This window comes from Myotis nattereri, assembly GCF_964212035.1.
Source record: "Myotis nattereri genome assembly, chromosome: 8".
Taxonomy (NCBI): domain Eukaryota; kingdom Metazoa; phylum Chordata; class Mammalia; order Chiroptera; family Vespertilionidae; genus Myotis; species Myotis nattereri.
In genome coordinates, this window is record NC_138083.1 from 85,385,909 (window position 1) to 85,401,894 (window position 15,986).

The following is a 15,986-nucleotide window of genomic DNA, read 5'->3' on the forward strand; positions in this document are numbered from 1 at the left end:
GAGCCACACCGGCAAGAGGACTTTTATGTGTCATAAAATATTCTCACAGGGCATCCCATTCAGATCTAAATAATATAAAGAATAATTCATAACGAATCTCTTAGGTGCTTTATCCAAATTTCTAACTTCTAAAAAGGTTAACCAAATTTAAAAATATTTTCTTTCCCTAACCGGTTTGGCTCAGTGGATAGAGCGTCCGCCTGCGGACTCAAGGGTCCCAGGTTTGATTCCAATCAAGGGCATGTACCTTGGTTGTGGGCACATCGCCAGTGGGGGGTGTGCAGGAGGCAGCTGATCGATGTTTCTCTTTCATCGATGTTTCTAACTCTCTATCCCTCTCCCTTCCTCTCTGTAAAAAGTCAATAAAAGATATTTTTTAAAAAAATTTTCTTGAAAGACTTGATTTCAGAAATTAGAGATAATGCCTTGGAGATATAGATTTTCATTTATAATTGAACAGCATTTGTTTGACACAACTGTGCTTTATGTTTCCCCATTACAAAGCATATTTAGCTAAGTTCTTATATTGTAAAAAAAAGTTTCATATTGTTAACTCAGCCTTTTACAACCTTTTCTCTGGCCAGTGATGAGCACCCAACTTCTCTACTTTGGGAACAAGGGTCCGCACAGTGGGCAGAGAACAGCCCCACTGCCTTTGAAAGGAGTTGGGGCATTAAGAAAGTGCTCTCTGACTGAGTGACTTCAGCCTGTGGTGACGGTAACTTGGTGAAGTTGCAGGCTTGTCACTTACATGGCGCTTGGTTCTCGGAGCAAAAGAGCAAAGAGAGCCCTAACCGGTTTGTCTCAGTGGATAGAGCGTCGGCCTGGGGACTGGGGGGCCCCAGGTTCGATTCCAGTCAAGGGCATGTACCTTGGTTGCAGGCTCATCCCTAGTGGGGGGTGTGCAGGAGGCAGCTGACCGATGTTTCTCTCTCATCGATGTTTCTAACTCTCTATCGCTCTCCCTTCCTCTCTGTAAAAAATCAATTAAGGAAAAAGAAAAAAAAAAAAAGCAGAGAGAGATCTAGAAAGGCCTAATGAACTTAATGAATTCTTAGGACCTGCTCCTGTTTTAAAAGTAAGAATGTTCCCTCTCCTCTGGTTAGCAGATTTGGAGTGGGATGGAAAAGCTCTCACATGGTGTGCGGTATCCCGGCACTGCCAAGTTCCCTGGAACCCATTCAGATGGCCTCTGGCCATCTCTGTCCTCACAGGCAGGAACCACCTTCCTCCTGCTTTCTTAGGCCTCATGCCCTCTTCACGATGGATGGTCATTTTTCATTCCTGGTTGGTGGTACATCTCTTCTTCCTAGCCGAGCGGGCCAGCTTTTCCGAGTGTAGCTTCATGTAACCATCCTTGTTGTGTGGTGTCTGAAATAATAGGGAAACAAACAAAAAACCCTTGGTGACTGGAAAATAATAAAATAAGTTTTAAGTGCAAGTACAGATATAGCAGGTCATGATGACAGTACATTTTTTTATTTAAACAAGAAGATTTTACCACTCCTTTTCCCCACCCTGAACTGACTCTCATGAAAAACGCTGCTCACGATGGAACTTTCCTTCTGGATAGTTTTCCTCAGTGTGAACTAGGAAAGGCATGTGTTTGCACCTCATTTTATTTAATCATCGTTGTAAACATTCCTGACTTCACGGCATTGTTTGTAACGAAATTTACTTTTTGGACTCGTTGTGTAAAGACCTCTTTTCAGGGCTGTTACTGGTTTTAGCTGCCAGAGCATGGGTGCTTGGGCTGTTGGCTTTGAGAACCTCTAGTTTAGCTTCATGCAGCATGCCTGCCAGGTGTTTGCTGAAGCTTCTGGTTCCGAGCAGAATGTGATGTCTTTACTGAAGACTTTTACTCTAAGGAATAACGTCATAAATATTTCAAAATGGGATTTTTAATAAGGCACTGTATGTCACTAGTTTTCATGTTGTAATGATAACACAAAATTTAAAGGAATGTTTGTATTCATGATTAGTTGATTTGATCTGTTTGAAAAAACATTTGAAATTTTGATTTTTGTATCTTCGTGGTCTGTTTTATTAGTTCTTCATTGGAAAGTATTTTCTTCCTTGACAACATGTTAAAAATCAATTAGATACATAGAATACAAGGTTTTTAAAAAATGTATTTTAAGCCTCAGTTATACTTCATTTTAAGATTTTTTTTCGAGAGGGGGTTAAAAAGATCTATTTTTCTATTTTTTCAGATTGCTAAAGGTTTTATTGCTTCAAGTTCTAGTCCAGTGGTCGGCAAACTGTGGCTCGGCAAACCACAGCTCACGAGCCACATGCGGCTCTTTGGCCCCTGTGGCTCTTCCACAAAATACCAACTTCTGGGCATGGGCCACGAAGTTTCAATCACACTGTACAGGCACATCCACACGTGGTATTTTGTGGAAGAGCCACACTCAAGGGGCCTAAGAGCCACATGTGGCTCCTGAGCTGCGGTTTGCTGACCATGGTTCTAGTCCAATCAGAGTTCATAAATAGCACATTGATGTGCATATAAGTAATTGGTTAATCAGCAGAAAACTTTACAAACCCAACCAAGTAATGCCTCCTTTTTCCTCTAATCATTCACAATTATTTTAAACTAGAGGCCCGGTGCACAAAAATTTGTGCACTCGGGGGAAGGGGGGGTCCCTCAGACTGGCCTGTGCCCTCTTGCAGTCTGGGACCCCTCGGGAGATAATGACCTGCTGGCTTAGGCCTGCTCCCAGGTGGCAGAGGGCAGGCCCAATCCCTAGGTGCAGCCCCTGGTCGGGCTCAGAGCAGGGCCGATTGGGGAGTTGGGGCGCCTTCCCCTGTCATGCACAGAGCAGGGCAGATTGGGAGGTTGCGATGCCATCCTCAGTCACGCTCAGGGTAGGGCCGATTGGGGGGTTGGGGCACTGCCCCCTGTCACACACAGAGCAGGGCCCATCAGGAGGGTTGGGGCTCCATACCCTGTCATGCACAGAGCAGGGTCAGTCAGGGGGTTGGGGAGCTCCCCCCTGTCACTCACAGAGTAGGGCCGATAGGGGAGTTGGGGCACCACCCCCTGTCACACTCAGGGCAGGGTGGATCAGGGGGTTGGGGCGTCGCCCTCTATCACCCACAGAGCAGGGCCGATCAGGGGGTTGGGGCGCCGCCCCTGTCACACTCAGGGCAGGGAAGATGGGGAGGTTATGACTCTACCCCGTCACACACAGAGCAGGGCCCGTGGGGGGCGGGGGCGGGGTGTTGGGGCCCTGCTCCCTGACACACACAGAGCTGCAGGGCGATCAGGGGGTTTGGGCGCTGCCCCCTGTCACGCTGATCCCGGTGCCGGGAGGCCTCGCGGCTCCGCTGATCCCGGTGCTGGGAGGCATATTACCCTTTTACTATATAGAATAGAGGCCTGGTGCATGGGTGGGGCTGGCTGGTTTGCCCTGAAGGATGTCCTGGATCAGGGTGGGAGTCCCCACTGGGGTGCCTGGCCAGTCTGGCTGAGGGGCTGAGGGCCGTTTTCAGGCTGACGGGTGACTGAAGCTTCCAACCACTCCTTTTTTTCTTTTTTTTTCTTTTTTTATTCTGGGCCAGCTTTAGCTCTGAGGCCTCGGCTGCTGAAAACAGGTTTCTGGCCTTTGTTTACCGTCTGTATTTGATACAATGTTGCGGTCCGGCTGGCTGAAGCCCCCTGAGTAAAGCAGGTTTCTGGGGGTTTTTTAGCTTCTATATTCGCAACATAGTTGCTTAGAGTTGCAGCTGAGAGGCCAGCAAGTCAGGCGGGGAACGTTGGAGTTCTCCGAAACTGAAGCAAGCAAGCCTCCCTGTTCGCATGAGCTGCCTGGCTGCCGGCCGCCATCTTGGCTGCCAGTTAATTTGCATATCTCGGCCCTACTCTGTGAGTGACAGGGGGATTAGCCAATGGGAAGGGTAGCGGTCGTACGCCAATTACCATGTTTCTCTTTTATTAGTGTAGATCATTTGTTGTTGTTCAAATGAATACACTAAATCCATCTTCAGCGTTAAAATCGTAGTAGTTAACATGACTTGACTTCACTAAGAGATACAACAAATGACCTTTCAGCCAAGAGACAATTGAGAATTCCCGCTCATAGCAGCTGTCTAGTTAGAGTGTAATTAACCTTGACTCTGGTCTGAATGAATGGCTGAATAGCTTGGGTCCTTACACTCAATTAGGGAACTAGAAAAATATGATATGGATTGATGTTTTTGATAATATTCCCTGGAATATGTCTTTAAGTCAGTGTGTTTAAAAAAAGAAAAGTTTAGTCTGCTTTAGCGGTTAGATCATTGTCCTGATTCGCCAGGGTTGCAGGTTCGATCCCCTGTCAGGGCACATGCAAGAATCAACCAATGAATGCATAAATATAAGAGGAACAACAAATTAGTCTCTCTCTCTCAAAATCAGTTTTAAAAATTAAAAAAATATGTGCAGTGAAATGAAATACCATGGTAAAATAATTTATTTTCTGTCCTGATTACTTTTGTTCTTTGCATTCTCAGTTGACTGGGTCTTTTGAGGTAAGAACCGAATTCCAGATTTTAAAAACGACTAGAGTTTCAAGAATGCTAGGCACTGAGCTGAAAAATAGAAGACAGGAAAAGCCTAGATATTTAAAGCATCGCCATTTTATCAAATTCTTTTGGGTGCTTTACAGATTCCTCTTCTGTCCCTTCAGCCTTTATTTTAGGAAAAGCTTTGCCTTATGGAGTGACGTTTGCTCCCATTTGTCTCCTCTAGCTCCTGAGTATTGGTGTTCCATCGCTTACTTTGAAATGGATGTTCAAGTAGGAGAGACATTTAAGGTTCCGTCAAGTTGCCCTATTGTTACTGTTGATGGATATGTGGACCCTTCTGGAGGAGATCGCTTTTGCTTGGGTCAACTCTCCAATGTCCACAGGACAGAAGCCATGGAGAGGGCAAGGTATTGATTGTATAGGTATTTTAAAAGTTGAGTACACTATATTGCCTTTTAGTCAGTTATATTTCTCAGTGTAGATAATGTGTGTTTCACTAGGAAAAAAGAATAAAGGTCATCTTGAAAATTCAGAATCAGTAAGCATTCCACTTGTATTGTAGATGTTTGTTATTCAAAATATGAAAAAAATGGTCTTAAAATTTATTTTTTATTTATGTACAGTTGGTATACAACCTTATCTTGGTTATATTAGTTTCAGGTGTACAGTATAGTGACTCGACATTTTTATGCCTTACAGTGTGATCGCCTCACTAATTCTAGTAATCAATCATGTTAAACATCACAATATTATTAACTAAACTAGAGACCCAGTGCACAAATTTGTGCATGGATGGGGTCCCTCAGCCTGGTCCCTCAGCTGTGGGGAGAAACCACGGGAGGTTGGCCGGCTGGGGGGAGGGGCCGAAAGAGGTTGGCCAGCAGGGGGGAGGAGCTGCAGGAGGTTGGCTATGGGACCACACTGACCACCAGGGGCAGCTCCTGCATTGAGTGTGCATCATAGCAATTGGTCAACCCATCATTCCAGTTGTTCAGTTGTAACGGTCGCTTAGGCCTTTTATATATAGACTAGAGGCCTGGTGCATGAATTCAGGCACCAGTGAGGTTCCTCGGCCTGGTCTGTGGGATTGGGCCGAAACCGGCTCTCCAACATCACCTGAGGGGTCCTGGATTGCGAGAGAGTGCAAGCCAGGCTGAGGGATCCCACTGATGCATGATCAGGGCCAGGGAGGGATGCGGGAGGTTGACCAGCTGGGGAGGGACTGTGGAAGGGCTCCAGTGTGTGTCCGGCCCATCTTGCTCAGTCCCAATCAGCCGTACCCCAGCAGCAAGCTAACCTACCAGTTAGAGCGTCTGCCTCCTTGTGGTCAGTGCATGTCATAGCATGCAGTTGAGTGGCCTTAACATATCATTAGCATATTACACTTTATTGGTTGAACAGACAACCGGACGACTGGACACTTAGCATATTAGGCTTTTATTGTATAGCATTCCTCTTTCTCTTTTCACCCATCCCCCCACCACCTCCTTTCTAGTAACTATTCTGTTGGTCTGTTTCTATGAGCCTGTTTTTATTTTGTTTTGTTTTTTGATTCCTCATATAAATGAAACCATACGATATTTATCTTTGTCTGCCTCACTCATTTTACTTAGCATAATACCCATGTTGTCGAAATGACAAGGTTTTATTCTTTTTGTTGCTGCTTAATATTTCATTGTACCACAACATCTCTGAGATTCTTTTGTTGGTAAGTGAGGTTCCTGTTTTGAATAGTAACAAAACGTTTTGGAATCCAATTTAAAAACTAATTTTCATATCCTCCAATCATGTTCTACACACCTTATTGAAAGGAAATAATATAAAATGAAGACATGGGTCTGCAAGTGTTATTTATAATGTTGAGGAACAATGAAAGGGAAGTGGTTGAGTATATTTTAATAAACTTTTATTTTTATGTAGTCATTAAAATGTTAATAAAATGTTTGTATAATCACATGTAAATGCTTAAGATGAAATATTATAGGAAAACATACACAGTGTTAGGTACTTTGTAATCTCAACTCTAAGAAAATGTGTGTGTGTAAATACATCATCTTGGCTCTATCACTTAGCTGTGTGTCTGGCAAATCACCTGGTCCCTAAGCCAGTGCTATCTAATAGAAACGTCTGTGATGAAGGGAATGGTTTGTATCTGTGTTGTCCAGTACTGTAGCCACTAGCCATGTGTAACTTTGAGCACTTAAAATGTAGTCATGTGATTAGCTTAATTTTCAAATTATTTTAAATAGCCACTTGTAGCTAGTGGCTATCAGTTTGGACAGTGTAGCTATAAGCCTTAGTTAATCATTTATAAAGTGGGAATAATAATATCTAGCTCATTGAATTGAGGGTTCAGTGAGAATTTATGTTAAATGTTTCTGACACATAGTAACTAAGCATTATATTATGTATACTAGTGCCTGGTGCATGGATTCGTGCACATTGAAAGAAATTAATTAGAAGGTGGCTGGTGGGGTGGGACTGGGTGAGACAGCTGGACACTCCCTAGAGCCAACTTTCTGCGGTCCTTCCCCAGCCGGCCGCACCTGGGGCAGTGCTCAACTCAAAGGGTGTCTGTGGTCACCACAGCTCAGCAGTAAACCAGCTTCGGGGCTGACAGTGCCCCAGCAATAACATAACCCACAGCCAAAGGTGGAATTGCGTGGCCCTGTGAGGAATTGGGCTCCCTCCTCTCTGGTTCCCGGGTGCATCACCCAAAAACCACCACTGCCAAGTCACCGCAGCTCGGCAGCTCTTGTGTCGAGCATCTGCCCCCTGGTGGTCAGTGCACGTCATACCAACTAGCCGGTCAGCCAGTCGGATGATTGCTTAGCCTTTTATATATATACATAGATGCCCATCATTATTATATATGAACTAAAGGCCCAGTGCATGAATTCGTGCAGCGGTGGGATCCCTCGGCCTGGTCGGTGATTGGGGCCGATTGGGGCCATCTCTCCCAGTCCCAATTGGGGCTGATGGGGGCCTGCCAGTCAGGGAGGGACTGCGGGAGGTTGGCTGGCCGAGGAAGGACCGTGGGAGGGCTCCAGGGCATGTCCGGCCCATCTTACCCAGTCCCAATAGGCCGGACCCCAGCAGCAAGCTAACCTACTGGTCAGAATGTCTATCCCCTGGTGGTCAGTGCACATCATAGCAACTGGTGGAACGGTTGAATGAATGGTCGGACACTTAGCATATTGCGCTTTTATTATATAGTATGAGATATTTTAAAAAGAAGGAAATATACAAAATATACAATGGCAATCTTTTGGTTATGGAGTTATATGAAGTTATTCTTTTTACATTTTTTAATATTGAGTATGGTATGTCATCTGAACTAATACATATTTTTTAATACTTATCAAAATAAAATGTAATTCCCTTTTTCTTCCTAAGGTTGTGCATAGGCAAAGGTGTGCAGTTGGAATGTAAAGGTGAAGGTGATGTCTGGGTCAGGTGCCTCAGTGGCCATGCAGTCTTTGTACAGAGTACCTACTTGGACAGAAAAACTGGGCATATGCGTGGAATAGGTGTTCATAAGATCCGCCCAAAAATGTATGTTAAGGTTAGTGGACGTTCTCCTATCTCAGACTTGGAAGGCTCTATTTGTTTAGAGAATTGAGGTGGAGGGGGGAGGAGAAGAAAAATGTCCTTTTATGTATTAAATCCCAGAAATTATGTTGTTTGCTAAACACATTTCCTTCGGGGCATTTACTGACACGGCTGGTTACCTCGTTTTGTGATTACATTCATGCCCTATTATTTTAGTAGCAAATTTGTTAAATATTTTAGACTAACACAGGTTCTTGAAAATATTAAGTGAAATCACAAGCATCTTCCTTTGTTATAAATCTGTAAAATGTTCATAGCCAATCTTTAGGATTTTTATGAAAGGAAATTCTAATTACTCAATCAAATTAAGCCTAAGGTATTTTTTATTAATTATTACATATTCAATTCATTTTACTTTGATGACAAACACTGTTTGAAAAAGAAATATTGTAGCCCTAACCGGTTTGGCTCAGTGGATAGAGTGTCGGCCTGTGGCTTGAAGGGTCCGAGGTTCGATTCCGGTCAAGGGCATGTACCTTGGTTGCAGGCACTTCCCCAATGGGGGGTGTGTAGGAGGCAGCTGATCGACGTTTCTCTCTCATCGATGTTTCTAACACTCCATCCCTCTCTCTTCCTCTCTGTAAAAAAATCAATAAAATATATTTAAAAAAAAGAAATATTATAATTAGATAGCCCCCTCTCTCTCTCTCTCCACACTATATATATAGTTTTAATTGATTTTAGAGAGAGAGGAAGGGAGAGGGAAAGAAGCATTGATGTGAGAGAGAAACAGAGATCAGCTGCCTTCCGCAGTTACCCTAACAGGAATCGAACCCACGCCCCTCCAGGACACAGGATGACGCTCATCCAGCTGAGCCACGCCGGCCAGGGCTTATTTTTTGTGTTTACTTCCTGTCATGGTTTCTCCCTTTGGAGCAATTCTGCCTTAGCCTGGCACCCGGGGGTCCACGTGTCAGAACCACTTGTGTATTTAGAAGGGAGAGGAATGGCGTCCCTTGAGGAAGTTGAGTTCCAGTCCCCTGGGTCTGCTCAGGGCCTAAGCCCTGTGGCAGAGGTCTTCCTGATGCTTACCTCTGCCCTGGGCAAGCCTTCATGCCTAAGTGCATTTCTGAATTAGCTGTAAGGTATTTCACCAGCACTTGATTCATGGGCAGATGCCCATTTATAGACCTCAGAGAGCCTGGCTATTGTCTCTCTGCATTTTATTCGAAGAAGCTAAATTTCCGTCCTCTGCACCTACTGTTTGAGGTCCTGGGACCCCAAGTACCTGCTGTCCACTGTGGATTTATCCACCATCATTTGGTGGACTATGGGTTGTTTCCACTTTTTGGCTACTAGGAATAATGCTGCTATGAACATTCATATTGGCGTTTTTAGGTAGATGTGTGTTTTCATTTTCTTGGATATATAAGTAGGAGTGGAATTGCAGGATCATAGGTAACTCCATGCTTAACTTTTTGAGGGACTGCAGACTGTTTTTAAAAGTGGCAATGCCGTTTACATTTCCGCCAGCAATATATATATGAGGGTTTCCGTTCTCTATATGCTCATCAGCACTTGTTGGTATGCTTTTTATTTAGCCTTCCTAGTGGATGTGAAGTGGTATCTCATGGTGCTTTTGATTTGCATTTCCCTAAGAGCTAATAATGTTGAATATCTCTTCATGTGCTTATTGGTCATTTGTCTGTCTTGTTTGGAGAAATGTCTATTTAGATCGTTTGTCCATTTTTTAAATTAGGTTGTCTTTTTATTATTGAGTTGTAAGAGTTCTTTGTATATTCTGGGTATCAGTCCCTTGTCAAATATATAATTTGAAAATATTTTCTTTTGTTCTTTAGCTTATCTTTCATTTTCTTGATATGATTTGCAACCCACACCAAAGTTGTTCATTTTGATATCTTTGAGTTTATCTATTCTTTGAATGAGTGTGTTTTTGGTGTCATATCTAAGAAACCATTGACTGCTCCGAGGTCCTGAAAATGTATTACGCCTGTGGGTTGTCCTAAGGGTTTTATAGTTCTGGCTCTAAATTTAGGCCTATTACATGTTTTTAGTGAATTTTTGTGCATAGTTTAAGGATGTTGATCCAGCTTCGTTCTTCTGCATGAGAATATTCAGTTGTTTCAGCAACCATTTGTCCAAAAGACTGATTCCCTTATCAAATTATCTTGATACCCCTGTTGAAATTAAGTTGATTTTAAATGTAAAGGCTTATTCCTAGACTATCAATTGTATTTCATTGATCTGCGTATGTATCCTTATGACAGTACTATTCTGCCTTGATTACTGTAGCTTTGCAGCAAGGTTTGAAATTGGGAAGTGTGAATTCTCTAGCTTGGTTCTTTTTCAGGATTGTTTTGGCTATTGCCACCTGCTGGTATATCCACAGGAATTATATGACTGGCTTGGAGGTTATCAATTTTTATAAATATATTTTTATTTATTTCAGAGAGGAAGGGAGAGGGAGAGATAGAAACATCCATGATGAGAGAGTCATTGATCAGCTGCCTCCTTCACTCCCCTGCCCCACACTGGGGATTGAGCGCGGAACCCGGGCATGTGCCCTGTCAAACCGTGACCTCCAGGTTCATAGTTGACAACCACTGGGCCACACCAGCCAGGCGAGCTTATCAACTTTTAATAGTTTTTCTGTCTTTTGCATGTAAATGGAGCAGAGAGAGAAGGTGGTCATGCATACCTTACTGCTCCATCCTGACTGGAAGAGAGAGGGAAAGACAGAGAGAAATATCAATGTGAGAGAAACACATTGATTGGTTGCCTCCTGTAAGAGCCCCAACCAGGGCCTGGGCCAGGGAGGAGCCTGCACCTGAGGTACGTGCCCCTGACCGAAATCGAACCCATCTAGGACCCTTCAGTCCACAGGCCGGCGCTCTATCCACTGAGCCAAACCAGCCAGGGGTACATGTTCTGACTGGAAAATTAGATACAGATGTGACTGTATTAGCCATTGTGACTGATGTTTAGGAGTTTAAAATTTAGAGCGGTAAGGCATATTCATTTACAGAATTTGATTTTTTAAAAAAATTCAGGCACCTAAGCCATTTATTTGCCAGTTTTGATGTTATAAACATGCTTTTACTGAAGAATCCAGAGATAGTAAAGTTCTCATTCTCATCTACTGCCCTAATAGAGTGGCTGCATATTCTCTGTTACATTGTGCAATGGAGAGACATCGTCGGGGTCTTCCAAGAAGCTTTAATGGAACCAAGACTCTTAACTGTTTCATTATTAGTCATGTCTTACTCGGAACTGAGCTGTTTAGATAGACAGGAAGTTTGCATGACCCATCCTGTGGACATGGCACTACCCCTTAAAGTCAAGTTGCTTCTTATCCCTTCACCTCCATTCCTAAAGAGAAAAATTGGTGGGGTGTGGGTAGATTGCAGCAATTTACTTTATAATTGGCGGTAGGCAGATGACCCAGGTGGAATGCAAATTGTCTTAACCAAAAGTTTTCGGCCCCTGTTGATAAAGTTTAGATTTGTACTTCTTGGCACTTGGACAGAGAATGATATGCTGGGGAGAGTGAATTAAAGAGAGCTGTCACGTCACTAATGTAAGATGTAGGGAGAATGGAAGAGATCAGCCTGTCCTCCTGATGTCTTTCCAATCTTTTCTGTTAGGTTTGTCAGCTGCTGCTGGGATCGGGGTTGATGACCTTCGTCGCTTATGCATCCTCAGGATGAGCTTTGTGAAAGGCTGGGGCCCGGATTACCCAAGACAGAGCATCAAGGAGACGCCTTGCTGGATTGAGATTCACTTACACCGGGCCCTTCAGCTCCTAGATGAAGTACTTCACACCATGCCTATTGCCGACCCACAACCTTTAGACTGAAACCTTTCCTGTTGGAGCCCTTAACATTCGTTGTCAGGATGGTGGACTGTAACATACAATCCTGTTTATAATCTGAAGATATATATCACTTTCGTTCTGCTTTATCTTTTCATAAAGGGTTGAACACATGTTTTGCTGCCTTGCTCCTAGCAGACAAACTGGATTAAAACTTAAAAAAAATTTTTTTTTCCTATTTAGGACTTTGAGGCATGGCTCAGAACTTGAAGGTCAGGAAAAACACATTCTTATTAAATTTACTGCACCAGTTATGTATGAAGGAATCATTCCAATCCTGGAAAATTTAGCCCTTTAAAATGTCTTAGACATTTTTCTATGCAGAACATTGGTATATGTGCTATTCTAAAGAGTAAACTCAATATTGCTGATTTGAAAGGCAGAGACGTTCTCAAAGTTAATTCACCTGTTATTTTGTGTGCACGTTGTTATTGTTGAGCAGACTTTACTCCAAAATACTGTGCCATGTGGGTGAGTTAATGTTACCAAGAGCAACTTTACTCTGTGTTTAAAAAATAAGACAGTAATGTATTATAATCTTTAATCCAAAATACATTTTCTGCAAGTTAAACTAGTGAAGATGATTTCAATTCAGATTGTCTTGCGACTTCATTTTCTTTTCACCAAGGCAAAACACTAATCTCTGTGAATACTGAGAATTCCTTAAAATTAACAGACAAAGAAATACCATTTACAAGTTCAGTGGTTATCCCAGTTGGATAACGATTTCTCGAGTAGTATAACTTTTCCCTGTTAAGCAGTAGATGTAGTCTATATTTCCAGGCACAGGGTTGGTTACCAAGAAGCCTCGAAGAGCCATTTTTTCCCTTCATTAATTCATAGGGAAGGGTTTTGTATTTTTAAAAACACTAAAAGCAGTGTCACTCCTCCAGTTCTCCATTCTGCAAAGGTGGCAGTGCTTAGAGTAAATGATGCGCATTTTGGAAACTGCTAAGTTCTATGTCAGATCCTGTGCGGACTAATGGAAACATTACAGCTCATAATAGGCAGTTTGGATATTTTTGTACTTGATTTGATGTGACTTCTTTTTCATATACTCTTTAAATCATGTATGTTATGACATTGTTTAAAATTCAGTTTTTGTATCTTGGGGCAAGACTGCAGACTTTTTATACCTTTTGGTTTTTCTAAGCCCTTTGCCATCAATGATCAGGTCAATTGGCAGTGACTTTGTATAGAGCACTGGTCGGCAAACTCATTAGTCAACAGAGCCAAATATCAACAGAACAATGATTGAAATTTCTTTTGAGAGCCAAATTTTTTAAATTTAAACTATATAGGTAGGTACATTGTTATTAACTTAATTAGGGTACTCCTAAGGTTTAGGAAGAGCCACACTCAAGGGGCCAAAGATCCGCATGTGGCTTGCGAGCCGCAGTTTGCCGACCACAGGTGTAGACAATGGGTAGCTTCTAGCAATTGACTTTAGGCCCATTTTACTGTGAATGAGGAATAGGAGTGAGAGGAGTTTCAGAATGACATATTTTTAAAAATCCAGGTTATTTGACTAGAGCCATAAGCATGCTATGATATACTCTAGTGCCTCCTTTTCTACTTTAAGGAAGGTTTTCATGTTTAATGAAACATGAAATCTGGGTAGTCACTTGTGAAAAATATTTGCGAAGAAGTCTGTCTTTAAGGCCTAGCCACCTGTCTTGCTTGTTCTTCTAAGAGCCAGACAAGTATGTAAAAGCAGGAAAGGAGAGCTGGGGCTGGACTGTAACGAGGCTTAAGGACCACACAGAGGACTGCGAACTTCAGTAAGACTGTGAGGTCAGTTTAACTTCTTTAGACATTAGAATGCTTCTTGTCATTCATTGCCCAGAAGGGAGAGAAACACGGGCACTGAAACTGGGAGTTCACACAGTCATTACCATGACCACAAAGGCAGCACTGATGGTCTCATCGAAAGGAAGAGGAATCAAGGGTGAAACCAGTACCTCCTTGCAGGGTGTAAGGCGGCACCACCCCTAAAAGCTGTAGCCCTTTTGCTTGCAGGGACAAAGCAAGCCCTGAGAGCCTTCGTCGTAAATGAAAATCAGACCACAAGCAAGTTCCCTTGGCAGTTGTTATGGGTTCAGTTGTGTCCTCCAAAAAAGATATGTTGAATCCCAACCCCTGGTTCCTGTGAATATGACCTTCCTCGGAAGTAGGGTCTCTGCAGATGTACTCGAGTGAATGAGCGCGCTAGGGAGGCCCTCACGCAATGTGACTGGTGTCCTAACGAGAAGAGAGACACAGGCTGACATGCGGGGAAAGGGTTCTGTGAAGACGGGGTGGGGGTGGGGGCGGCGGGAGGGGGTGGTGCGGGGCAGAGATGGAAGTGATGCATCTACAGGCCAAGGATGCTAAGATCCCCAGCGACCAGCAGACGCTGGAGGGACCAGGAAAGTTCCTTCCCGCAGGATTTCGAGGGAGCGTGGCCTGCAGGCACCTCGCTTTTAGACTTCTGGCCTCCAGAACTGAGGGAATGTTTCTGTTGATTTAGTTGCCTTATTTGTGGTGCTTTGTGACAGCCGCTCTAGGAAATGTATACATTTACTCATCCGTTCATTCATTCTTGCAATATGGTGTTACAGGCAGTCAGGCAGACGTGAGCCAAGCAAGGACGATGGGCCGGGTACAGAAACTCACCAGGGCAGAAGGCCCCAGGTGCCTAGCAAGGGGCAAGACTGGGAAAACAAGGACTTCGCCCCAGGGTAACCTCTCCTCCCCTAGCAGGTAGCTGGTCCTGCGTTTCCGCCCCTGACCTTTCCTCTCGAAAGATAACATCTAGGCCTCAGCTGTGTTTCAGCTCCAGGCCCAGAGAAGCAGCACAACCAGGCAAGTGACTCCTTGGCCGTGTTAGGACCAGCTGAGGGTCATTGGCTAATGACCCTGTGCCCTGGTGCTGACCAGCTGAAGGTCATTGGCTAGTGACCCCATGCCCTGGTGCTCACCAGCTGAGGGTCTTTGATCAATGACCCTGTGCCCTGGTGCTCACCAGCTGAGGGTCATTGACTAATGACTCCATGCCCTGGTGCTGACCAGCTGAGGGTCTTTGATCAATGACCCTGTGCCCTGGTGCTCACCAGCTGAGGGTCATTGACTAATGACTCCATGCCCTGGTGCTGACCAGCTGAGGGTCATTGGCTAATGACCCCATGCCCTGGTGCTGACCAGCTGAGGGTCTTTGATCAATGACCCCGTGCTGACCAATCAGTGGAGACCAGGACCCTGAGAGCACACCTGGGAAGCTGATGAATATTCTATTGAGGCCCTCCCCTGAGACCTCCCCTAAGATTCCCACCTGCAAGAGAGAGATAAATAGCCTCAGGATGAAGGACCCAGGGAAGCTCTCCCCCAGGGGTAAAAGCCAACTCCTCTCCCTTTTCCCTTCTTTTCTCTAAGGGACCTCCTGAGACTTGCAACCAGGGGAGCAGTGGGCAGCGGCAGCTCCTCCCAGGCTCACGCTGGCCCTGTCTCCAAGGCCCCCTTTTCTCTGGCTTCTCAGTGAGCAAAGCAGCCCGGCCTGGGCTCTCCCCTTGCTTCTCCTGTGCCCTTCCTGGTCTCACCATCCTCAGTATAGCTTTGCTGCTCCCACTAAGTTCTTCCTTACCTCGCTACACTTTATCTCCCGATGGAAATCTTTATTTCAAGAAGACAGGAAGGCAGGTCTTGTCCTCTTCCTGGTAACAATGGAATGTGTACCCTGGGCTGTGTGCCGGGGGCTTCGCTCTCCGCACCGGGAGACGGTGGGGGTGCAGAAGGCCTGGCAGGTGCTGACGCCAGGCCTGGCCGCTGGGTTCTCTAAGAGGCCAGTTCCAGGCAGGCATGTCGCAGGGTTCTGGAGGGAACAAAGCCTTTGGGAACGGGAGCCTCCGTCTGGAAGGAGGACAGCTCAGGGGCTCACAGGGGCCGGTCAGAGCGAGTCTGTGCAGTGAGGACCACAAATGGGACCACTCAGGCAGGAGGGGAGTCGCCTGAAATCCCCCCTGAAAACGCCAGCAATCTCTGTGGGGAGATCTCA

General features: G+C 44.6%; 1 long non-coding RNA gene across 1 annotated transcript; it reads left to right on the forward strand.

The window, feature by feature from the left end:
* Window positions 1–3,728: 3,728 nt before the first annotated feature.
* Window positions 3,729–12,544, forward strand: LOC308523552. Its single transcript, XR_013996357.1, has 3 exons — window positions 3,729–4,919; window positions 7,909–8,077; window positions 11,730–12,544. It is a non-coding gene; the product is annotated as an uncharacterized lncRNA (long non-coding RNA).
* The last annotated feature ends 3,442 nt before the right edge of the window (window positions 12,545–15,986 follow it).